Here is a 10126-nt window from a genome sequence, read left to right as displayed (position 1 = left end):
GATTCAGGTTTTTGGGGCTCTGCATCTATCGTGCACGTAATAAGGAAGGGATCACCCTGGCACTTCAAGATTCAAGACTTAATAATTCTTCATAAGTATAAAGGAGAATGAAATGATTGTTATTCTGAATCTGATGTAGCTTAAAAAACACAAGAACAAAGAACAAAACACAATAAACATAAACATAAAAGCAATCCTATAATACAATGTACAAGTAACTATTTAAAAAATATATATATATTGCAAAAGTTTGGGTGCCCCTGGTCAAAATTTCTGTTACTGTGAATAGCTAAGCGAGTAAAAGATGAACTGATTTCAAAAAGGCATAAAGTTAAAGGTGACACTTTTCTTTAATATTTTAAGCAAGAAAACTTTTTTATTTCCACCTTTTACTGTTTCAAAAGAACAAAAAAGGAAAAGGACCCGAAGCAAAAGTTTGGGCACCCTGCATGGTCAGTACTTAGTAACACACCCTTTGGCAAGTATCACAGCTTGTAAATGCTTTTTGTAGCCAGCGAAGTCTTTCAATTCTTGTTTGGGGGATTTTCACCAATTCTTACTTGGAAAAGGCTTCTAGTTCTGTGAGATTCTTGGGCCGTCTTGCATGCACTGCTCTTTTGAAGTCTATCCACAGATTCTCGATGATGTTTAGGTCAGGGGACTGTGAGGGCCATGGCAAAACCTTCAGTTTGCGCCTCTTGAGGTAGTCCATTGAGGATTTTGAGGTATGTTTAGATTCATTATCCTGTTGTAGAAGCCATCCTCTTTTCATCTTCGGCTTTTTTACAGACAGTGTGACGTTTGCTTCCAGAATTTGCTGGTATTTAATTGAATTCATTATTCCCCCCACCAGTAAATGTTCCCTGTGCCACTGGCTGCGACACAAGCCCAAAGCATGATCGATCCACCCCCGTGCTTAACAGTTGGAAAGGGGTTCTTTTCATGGAATTCTGCATCCTTTTTTCTCCAAACATACCTTTGCTCATTGTGGCCATTTTAACTTCTATTGTAACTTCATCAGTCCACAGGACTTGTTTCCAAAATGCTTCAGGTTTATATAGATGTTCCTTTGAACTTTTTGAATAGAACTTTTTGGCTGCAATGAGAGAAGAATAAAAAAAGCTGAAGATGGAACCTAAACATCATCGACAGTCTGTGGATGGACCTCAAAAGAGCAGTGCATGCAAGATGGCCCAAGTATCTCACAGAACTAGAAGCCTTTTGCGAGGAAGCATGGGCAAGAATCCCCCAAACAAGAAGTGGAAGACTCTTAGCTGGCCACAAAAAGTGTTTACAAGCTATGATACTTGCCAAAGGGGTTGTTACTAAGTACTGCCATGCAGGGTACCCAATCTTTTGCTTCAGGCCCTTTTCCTTTTTTGTTATTTTGAAACTGTAAAAGATGGAAAAAAGAAATGTTTTCTTGCTTAAGATATTAAAGCAGTGTGTCATCTTTAACTTTATGCCTTTTGGAAATCAGTTCATCTTTTACTCGCTTAGCTATTCACAGTAACAGAAATTTTGACCAGGGGTGCCCAAACTTTTGCATACCACTGTGTGTGTGTGTGTATGTATGTATGTATATATATACTGATTGTGTGTACATAAAGTGACACTAAGTTATGTGTATGTAGTGGTGAGTGGTGGTGGAGGGTGGTGTGTTGGGTTAATGTGTGGTGGTGTTCATCAGCCTGATGGCTTGGAGGAAGAAACTGGTTTTGAGTCTGGTGATCCTGGTGTGGATGCTGTGTAGCCTCTTTCCTGAACGGAATAACACAAACAGTCCATAAGCAGGTGGGTGGTCCTTTATGATATTACTAGCCTTTTTCCAGCACCTTCTGTATATATGTTTTTGATGTGGATAGTTTGGTACAAGTGTTGCATTGAGCAGTTTTATCTACTGGCTGTAAAGCCTTCCTGTCCACCGCAGTGCACTTTCTATGCCATACTTGTTTTGCAAGGTTGGAAAAATGGCTTTGGAAATTGTGATCTGAGAGGTTGGTCTATTCTGGCAAGGGAATGAGAAGAACAGAAAGTTGTAGAAAGTATTTTGAGCAGAATAGTATCTGTGCCAGTGGGTCTAATAGCTTTGTAAGGATGAAGATTATAAAGAAGGGCTACATGGAGGAGAGCAGCATCGAAGGTGGGGAAATATTAGGTTGGGTGTGACAATGATTAAAGGGTTAGCAAAATATGGAGCGTGTTGGAAGGGTGTTTTATTAGAGCGGCCAGGTGATATTTGGTCTAGGATGAAGGTATTTATTTCCCAGGTTGGTGCTGTGGTATTAAAGCCTAGCTTTCCTGAAAGTATTTAGTGGCAGATGTTGCCAGTGAATGAGCCATAGAAGGAATATTGCATTGGAAACCAAGAGTTTACCTCATGCAGAAAGTCTCAAAATAGAAACTATCTCGATGAATCTCTTAATTGTCTTGGTTCAACAAGAAATGGCCACAAGTATGATTCATTCAGGGCTAATTTTTTTTTGGAAAGCCTATTATAAGTACAAGAAAATTGAAATCATGTCACTTTTATGTGTAACACACCCATCTCAAATGGAATCTCCAGCATTCTTTCTATAGGGGGAAGTAAAGGTTTAAAAATCACTGCAAATTAACACGTAAATAATTAGAAAGGCAAACAGCATGTTGGCATTTACAACAAGAACCAGGACATCTCAGTGGAATTGTATAGCACCCTGGAAATTCCATACCTAGAATATTATGCTGGATCTCATTATCCAGGGGAAGATATATTAGGATAGAGAATCCAAATAACATTCATCAGCTTGTTTCTGGATGACAGGGGAGAATAAGCAGACTGGGCAAGTACCCTCTTGAGTTTAAGAGAATGACAGGGGACCTCATTTAAGTGTACAGCATTTTTAGAGGTTTTGAGAATGGCGTTTACCCTGATTGGGAATAACAATATACAAAATAAGCAATTTTGAACAAGTAAGTAATGAGGCGAATAGAGGCTTCTTCACCCAGAGGGTTTTGAATTTTCTGTACAAAAAGACCAAGGTACCTCAGTATTTGTTGTATTTTAAAATAGTAAAAAAAAAGCACTAAAGTCTTTAAAAAACAGAACATTTATCTCACAAGTTAACTTCTGTTCTTCTTTCACTTAATTAGCAGTTAATGATTAATTAATATAGATGCTATTCACCTTTATTGGGTGGAAGATGGTGACAAATGAATGATTGCAACATGGATAAGGCATTTGAAATATCTGCCTGAATGAAAAACAGCTAGATTTATATTAAGTTTGGTAATAGAACTAAATTAAAGATAGGGTAATAACCACAGCAAAAGAAAGGCATTTTCTCATTGTGAAAACAACATACTTGCCATTTCTTTCATGGAGTTAAACCTATCAAAATATGACCTGATGAAGAGAAAACATCAGAGGAGAATATTAAAAAAAAGATATTGGCCCAATATATAGATCCAACAGAAAGTGTGGATTCAAATTCAACTTTACAAGCTTTTTGTTGAAGAAAGTATGCTTGAAACTGGTTCTAACAAGAAAACAAGAGTGGAATAAATAAGGCAGAAATTCAAGACTAGGAAGGTATGATTAAAATTGTTGAGACTAGTGTGTGGAACACTGTAACAGTTTTGGTCTGCCTACCTAGGGCTGTGTGGGAGGAAAAGAAATACACAGTTACACTGGGGACAGTCAAAGGAGATTTATTAGGCCAATTGCTGGGATGAGAGGATTGTCCTAATGAGAGGCTAGATAATTTGGTTCACAAGAATTTTTGCAGTTATTCGGAATCTTGAGCAAGATATACAAAATACTAGATGAAATCAGCAGGTCAGGCAGCATCAATAGAGGGAAAGAAACAGTTGATATTTGTGCCTCTTCATAGAGTTCTTCCAGCATTCTGTGTGAGTTGTTAGACTGCATTCCTTGAGTATAGAAGAAAAGGGGTGATTTTATTCAAACATAATATAGTAAGAAGTCTTGAAAGGGTAGATGTTTAGAGCTCAATTAGCACAGCAGAGGAACTGAGGCCAACAAATATTGTCCATGATCACATTGAATGACAGAAAAGACTCAGTGCCTGGTGGCTTACTTCTGCTGTTTTCTGTGTGTTCTTGTATTATTAAGTTACCTTCAGTGGTTCCCTTTGAAAGACAAATAATTAGGCCAATTAATGGAATTTCCACCTGTACACTGTTCAGCGAGCTTTCTCGCAATATTGTACAATATTAAGGAGGCTTACTAATTGGAAGATGTTACAAATGGTAGTTTATAGTTCCAGTGGATCTATTTTGCATCTGATCTATCAAGGAAATCCTTTTCCGATTGAGGGGGGAGAAACAACTAAAGGCAACCTAACAGTTGTTGCATTACAGATCTTAACAGCTGGTAAGGTAGCAGGCTTGGTATTTATTTAGGGGTTCAGCTGTTCTCAAACTAGTAATTGTACTCACAGATTTCTACAGACGTACCATAGAGAGCATACTAACAGGCTGCATCACTGTCTGGCACGGTGGGGGGGGGGGGGGTTGTTACTGCACAGAATCGAAATAAGCTGCAGAGAGTTGTAAACTTAGTCAGCTTCATCATAGGCTCTATAGTATCCAGGACACCTTCAAGGAGCATTGCCTCAAAAAGGCAGCATACCATGAAGGACCTCCATCACCCAGGTCATGCCTTGCTCTCATTGCTACCATCTGGAAGGAGTACAGAAGCCTGAAGGCACACACTCAATGATCCAGGAACAGCTTCTTCCCCACTGCATCCAATTTCTGAATGGACACTGAACTCATGAACACTACTTCACTGCCTTTTTTATTTCTGTTTTGCACTATTTATTTAATTTAACTTTAATATACAGGTTACTTACTGTAATAAATGTTTTTTCTCTATTATTATGTATTTCAATGGACTGTTGCTGCAAAGACAACAAATTTCACACTAATGCCAAAAGGGGGTAGAACTAGAAAAAAAAATTAAAATCATTGCCTCTTGTATTACAGCTTATTAGAATACCTAATGTGATTTTTGCCTCCCTATAAATACATACTTACAAAATAATAAGCATTAAGTAATTAATTTGATATTTAAGCTTCATGCAATTACCTACATGGCAGGCTTTGTAGGTTATAATAGTATTTCAGTGCTTTAGGCACTTACCCACAATAATTACTTGAACGTTGCTGTTTTCATTGGACAACCTAATCTCCAGAGGCTGTTTCCACTCACTATGCACTCTGTTGCTCCTGTAGAAGTGCATTAACTTACGCTATTGATTTTGGTCCAATTCAATAGATTGCAATTTTTGATTAAATGCATTTAAATTAAATGTTACTTAAACAGCTGTGGAACCCTTTCCAGCTGATTAACCATATGCTTCAGTTACATGCAGGAGACATCTTTCCTGAGAAAGGAAATTTTTACTTTAGTGCATTAACAACAGTGATGAGGTGCATACTACAATTTTTAGATTTCCAAGAATCTCTCATTATTTTAATAAGGAATTTGCTTCTCTTTTAATCCTTCTGTTGATCATTTTCCTTGAAGCTGTAAGATAGTTTAGGTATGATATGGCCACCATTTGAATACCAAGATCACATTAATGTATTTTATTGTTTTTATTCTGCAATATATATGAATCAAATAAATGTGGGGCAGGGGGCAGTTAGAGGGAGAGGTAAGAAATTCAGATGGTCAGTGTTAAATGTCCAGCCCCAAATGTCAATGGTATTAGAAGAGGTAATTTTCTCAATGCTTCTGATGGAAATTGTCATCCACCAGATGAGTTCAGCAAAACTAGCAGTGCAGATTTGATCGGCTAATGTGCACCAACAAAAAAATGAAACTCTTAACTTCCTGCTGTTACAAAACCATTTTCCAAAACAAAAGGAGTATCAAAAGCAAGGGCATAGCTTTAAATTGAATGGAAGGAGATTTAAGGGGTACTTTTTATTTTACATACAAAGTGGTTCATATCTGACATGTGGAAATGGAGATGGTAGAATTGGATAACTTATCACATTTAAGAAGCATGTAGACTAGGGGGTTCCAAACCTTTTTTATGCCATAGACCAATACTATTAAGCAAGAGATCTGTGGATCACAAGTTGGGAACCCTTAATGTAGTCAGACACTTAAATAGACAAGTTATAGAGGATACAGACTTAATTTGGACAAATAGGATTAATATAGATGGGTAAAAAGTTTGGCACGGTCACAGTGGACTGAATGGCACAATTCTATGCTTTATAATCTTATAATGTCACCCAAACCAATGACTTCTACTTTCAGGGGGCAAGGACAGTAAATGTATGTGAAAATCATCAGGTTCAGGTTTCCAAGCTATTTATTAAATCATGAATGGTGAGCATAGTAACATTTTCATCAAGTCCTAATGTGCATTTAAATTAAATTTACTTTGCTCTTTTAAATATATCTAATCCTTTACTCCTCTCATTTATTTCCAATGCAGCTGCATATATTCAACTTCGGTGGAGTTAGTCCTGAGCATGAGAGGCATGGTATCACAAAGCTTCATGATAGCCAGCCTAACTAGTGAAAATTGGCCAACTATATGCAGCATTTTATTTCCAGCAGTTTGTCTAAAATATCATTGCTAGGTAATGATGAAAAGACCTAGACTGATGATCCTACCTGAAGAAGGAACTTCTGAGAATTATAAAAAAATTGGGAAGGTTTGCAATATTGTCAATTTAAGTATCATACAAACTAGAAAGAGATGATGGGAAAATAGGCAAATAGCAGTGGCAAGTTGAAGGCCACTTAAAAGAAACAGGATAGAACTTAGATCAGTAGAGTTTTTAGATTACAAAGCATAGCTAGCTGGAGCAGAGATAAATGGAGGTTGGAATACAGTTCCAGTCCTGGAGAACTGATCTTGAGATAAGCGGAGTCACAACAGAAGGACAAGACCAAAAATTTAAGTATCATACAAACTAGAAAGAGATGATGGGAAAATAGGCAAATAGCAGTGGCAAGTTAAAGGCCACTTAAAAGAAAGACCATAAAGCACCCAATTCCAGAAAGAATGAAGGAAATGGCTTTCTAGTAAAGAGAGGTAAAATCCCATTTGTCAGGCAGTTGCAGGTTACCCTTGCAGAGGTTGCTGATGAAATTATACAATCCATGAGTACATTGTAAAGCAGCTATTAAAAAAATCCTGGAAATTTATTGGATCAGTGGAATATCTTTGAGTTTCTACTCAAAGTGCATGTGGTAACAGGCCTGAAGAAACCAATGTTTTTGAGAAACTCACCACTGCTGTACACAAGATTTTCTTTGTGTGCTACCCTTGTCTGAGCCATAACAAAGAGCAACTGAGCCCCATGTGAAAACTAGAAACAGGGTGCAGGTTAAACAAACGTTCCCTTAATATTAACAAAAGGCATCATTGTTGGGGATACTTCTCATCTGTTGTTTCATAGCATTTTCATTGAAATCTTCTACTTGCTGCAGCTACAACTTCAATCTCACCACGTAATCAGAGCAACAAATTGTTTGATTCTATCCCCATCTCCATCAGATGCTGCATGCTATCCCACAAGTCAAATCTGTGCAAACAAAGCTGAAATCCATAAACCGTTTCTCACAAAACCCAGCAGCAAGAGGATTCTGAGCAGGTTATTCAACAACAGAGAATTTCAAGGCAGACAAGACTACCTATATTGATAATCTAAGACACCCAAGTTCAAAGTACATTTATTATCTAAGTATGTATACATCATACAACCTTGGGATTCATTTCCTTGCAGGCAGCCACAATAAGAAACCAAAAAGAGTCCTTTAAAAAAAAATCCAACAAACATCCAACGTGCAAAGAGAGAGAAAAATAAGTAAATTATGCAAACAATAAAAGCAAACAAAATGCATTCAGATTGAAGTGAAGCCCGGAGCAGCTGGAACAGGCTCACAGCCTCAGTATAGCGGAGAGTGGAGAAAATGTTGTGAAGCACTGAGGAGAACCTGCCTGATACCTTACCTTTTCAATTCATCCAGCATGGTGTTTAAATCATCCAAACGTTAGGCCATTCCTCATTATAAGACCTGGGCCCTGTTCCATTGATACACTCTGGGCCTGGACCCCGCTGTAATGCTTTGGCTGTACTTGGCCTTTCCAAATCGGCCCTTGCTCTCGGTTAAGGTGGATGGGCTCCAAAACTCCTCTGCTCCGACTTTTCTCCACCCCGCTCATTCCAACTCTGACTCCATCTCAAACATGCCTTGACCTCACTCTAACCACTTCTCAAACATGCCTTGACCTCACTCCTACATGCACACCTCAGTCCTTAAGTCAGCCTCGCCTTTGCTCGCCTCTTCATTATTTGCGGTGATTGTTTACCATCTTGTAGCTTATTATTTACTCTATGGGAGATGCCTTGAGTGAAATGGGAAGTTTATGAACTGCCTCCAACTCACAGAGATTGGACAAGATCTACATGGATGTTATGGTTAGAAGAAGCTTTGTTGCAAGTTAAATGAATCCCACAACCGTACATCTGTCATCCCGTTTTATAAATCATGATGTTCCTCCAACATTCACTACGTCATCATCTTTCTTGTTCATCATTTACATCTTAGAAATCTATGAACTAGAAGTTCATTCAGACAACCCCAACACAAGGAATGTCTCTAAGTAAAAACTGCAGATACTGAGCAGTCACAAAAACAAAATTCTGGAGTCATTCAGTCGATCCGATTTTAGACGGTGCTGCTGAAGCTCGGCAACTACTTGCTAGTTGCTAATAAAACAAAGAAAGCAACTAAATACTTTATTAATCACACTTAATGACACAGAAAAAGATTAAGACAAACGTAGGTCCCTTACATTCAGAAACAGGTGAATTGATCATGGGGAGCAAGGACATGGCAGACCTATTGAATAACTACTTTGGTTCTGGTTTCACTAAGGAGGACATAAATAATCTTCCGGAAATAGTAGGGGACCGAGGGTCTAGTGAGATGGAGAAACTGAGGGAAATACATGTTAGTAGGAAAGTGGTGTTAGGTAAATAGAAGGGATTGAAGGCAGATAAATCCCCAGGGCCAGATTGTCTGCATCCCAGAGTGCTTAAAGAAGTAGCCCAAGAAATAGTGGATTCATTAGTGATAATTTTTCAAAACTCTTTAGATTCTGGACTAGTTCCTGAGGATTGGAGGGTGGCTAATGTAACCCCGCTTTTTAAAAAAAGGGAGAGAGAAACCAGGGAATTATAGACCAGTTAGCCTGACATCGGTGGTGGGGAAAATGATAGAGTCAGTTATCAAAGATGTGATAACAGCATATTTGGAAAGCGGTGAAATCATCGGACAAAGTCAGCATGGATTTGTGAAAGGAAAATCATGTCTGATGAATCTCATAGAATTTCTTGAGGATGTAACTAGCAGAGTGGATAGGGGAGAACCAGTGGATGTAGTATATTTGGATTTTCAAAAGGCTTTTGACAAGGTCCCACACAGGAGATTAGTGTGCAAACTTAAAGCACATGGTATTGGGGGTATGGTATTGAATGGATAGAGAATTGGTTGGCACACAGGAAGCAAAGAGTGGGAATAAACGGGACCTTTTCAGAATGGCAGGCTGACTAGTGGGGTACCGCAAGGCTCAGTGCTGGGACCCCAGTTGTTTACAATATATATTAATGACTTAGATGAGGGAATTAAATGCAGCATTTCCAAGTTTGCGGATGACACGAAGCTGGGCGGCAGTGTTAGCTGTGAGGAGGATGCTAAGAGGATGCAGGGTGACTTGGATAGGTTAGGTGAGTGGGCAAATTCATGGCAGATGCAATTTAATGTGGATAAATGTGAGGTTATCCACTTTGGTGGCAAGAACAGGAAAACAGATTATTATCTGAATGGTGGCTGATTAGGAAAAGGGGAGGTGCAATGAGACCTGGGTGTCATTGTACACCAGTCATTGAAAGTGGGCATGCAGGTACAGCAGGCGGTGAAAAAGGCGGATGGTATGCTGGCATTTATAGCAAGACGATTCAAGTACAGGAGCAGGGAGGTACTACTGCAGTTGTACAAGGCCTTGGTGAGACCACACCTGGAGTATCGTGTGCAGTTTTGGTCCCCTAATCTGAGGAAAGACATTCTTGCCATAGAGAGAGTACAAAA

The sequence above is a fragment of the Mobula hypostoma genome, chromosome 7 (assembly GCF_963921235.1).
Source record: "Mobula hypostoma chromosome 7, sMobHyp1.1, whole genome shotgun sequence".
Classification (NCBI taxonomy): domain Eukaryota; kingdom Metazoa; phylum Chordata; class Chondrichthyes; order Myliobatiformes; family Myliobatidae; genus Mobula; species Mobula hypostoma.
This window is presented reverse-complemented; position numbering follows the sequence as displayed.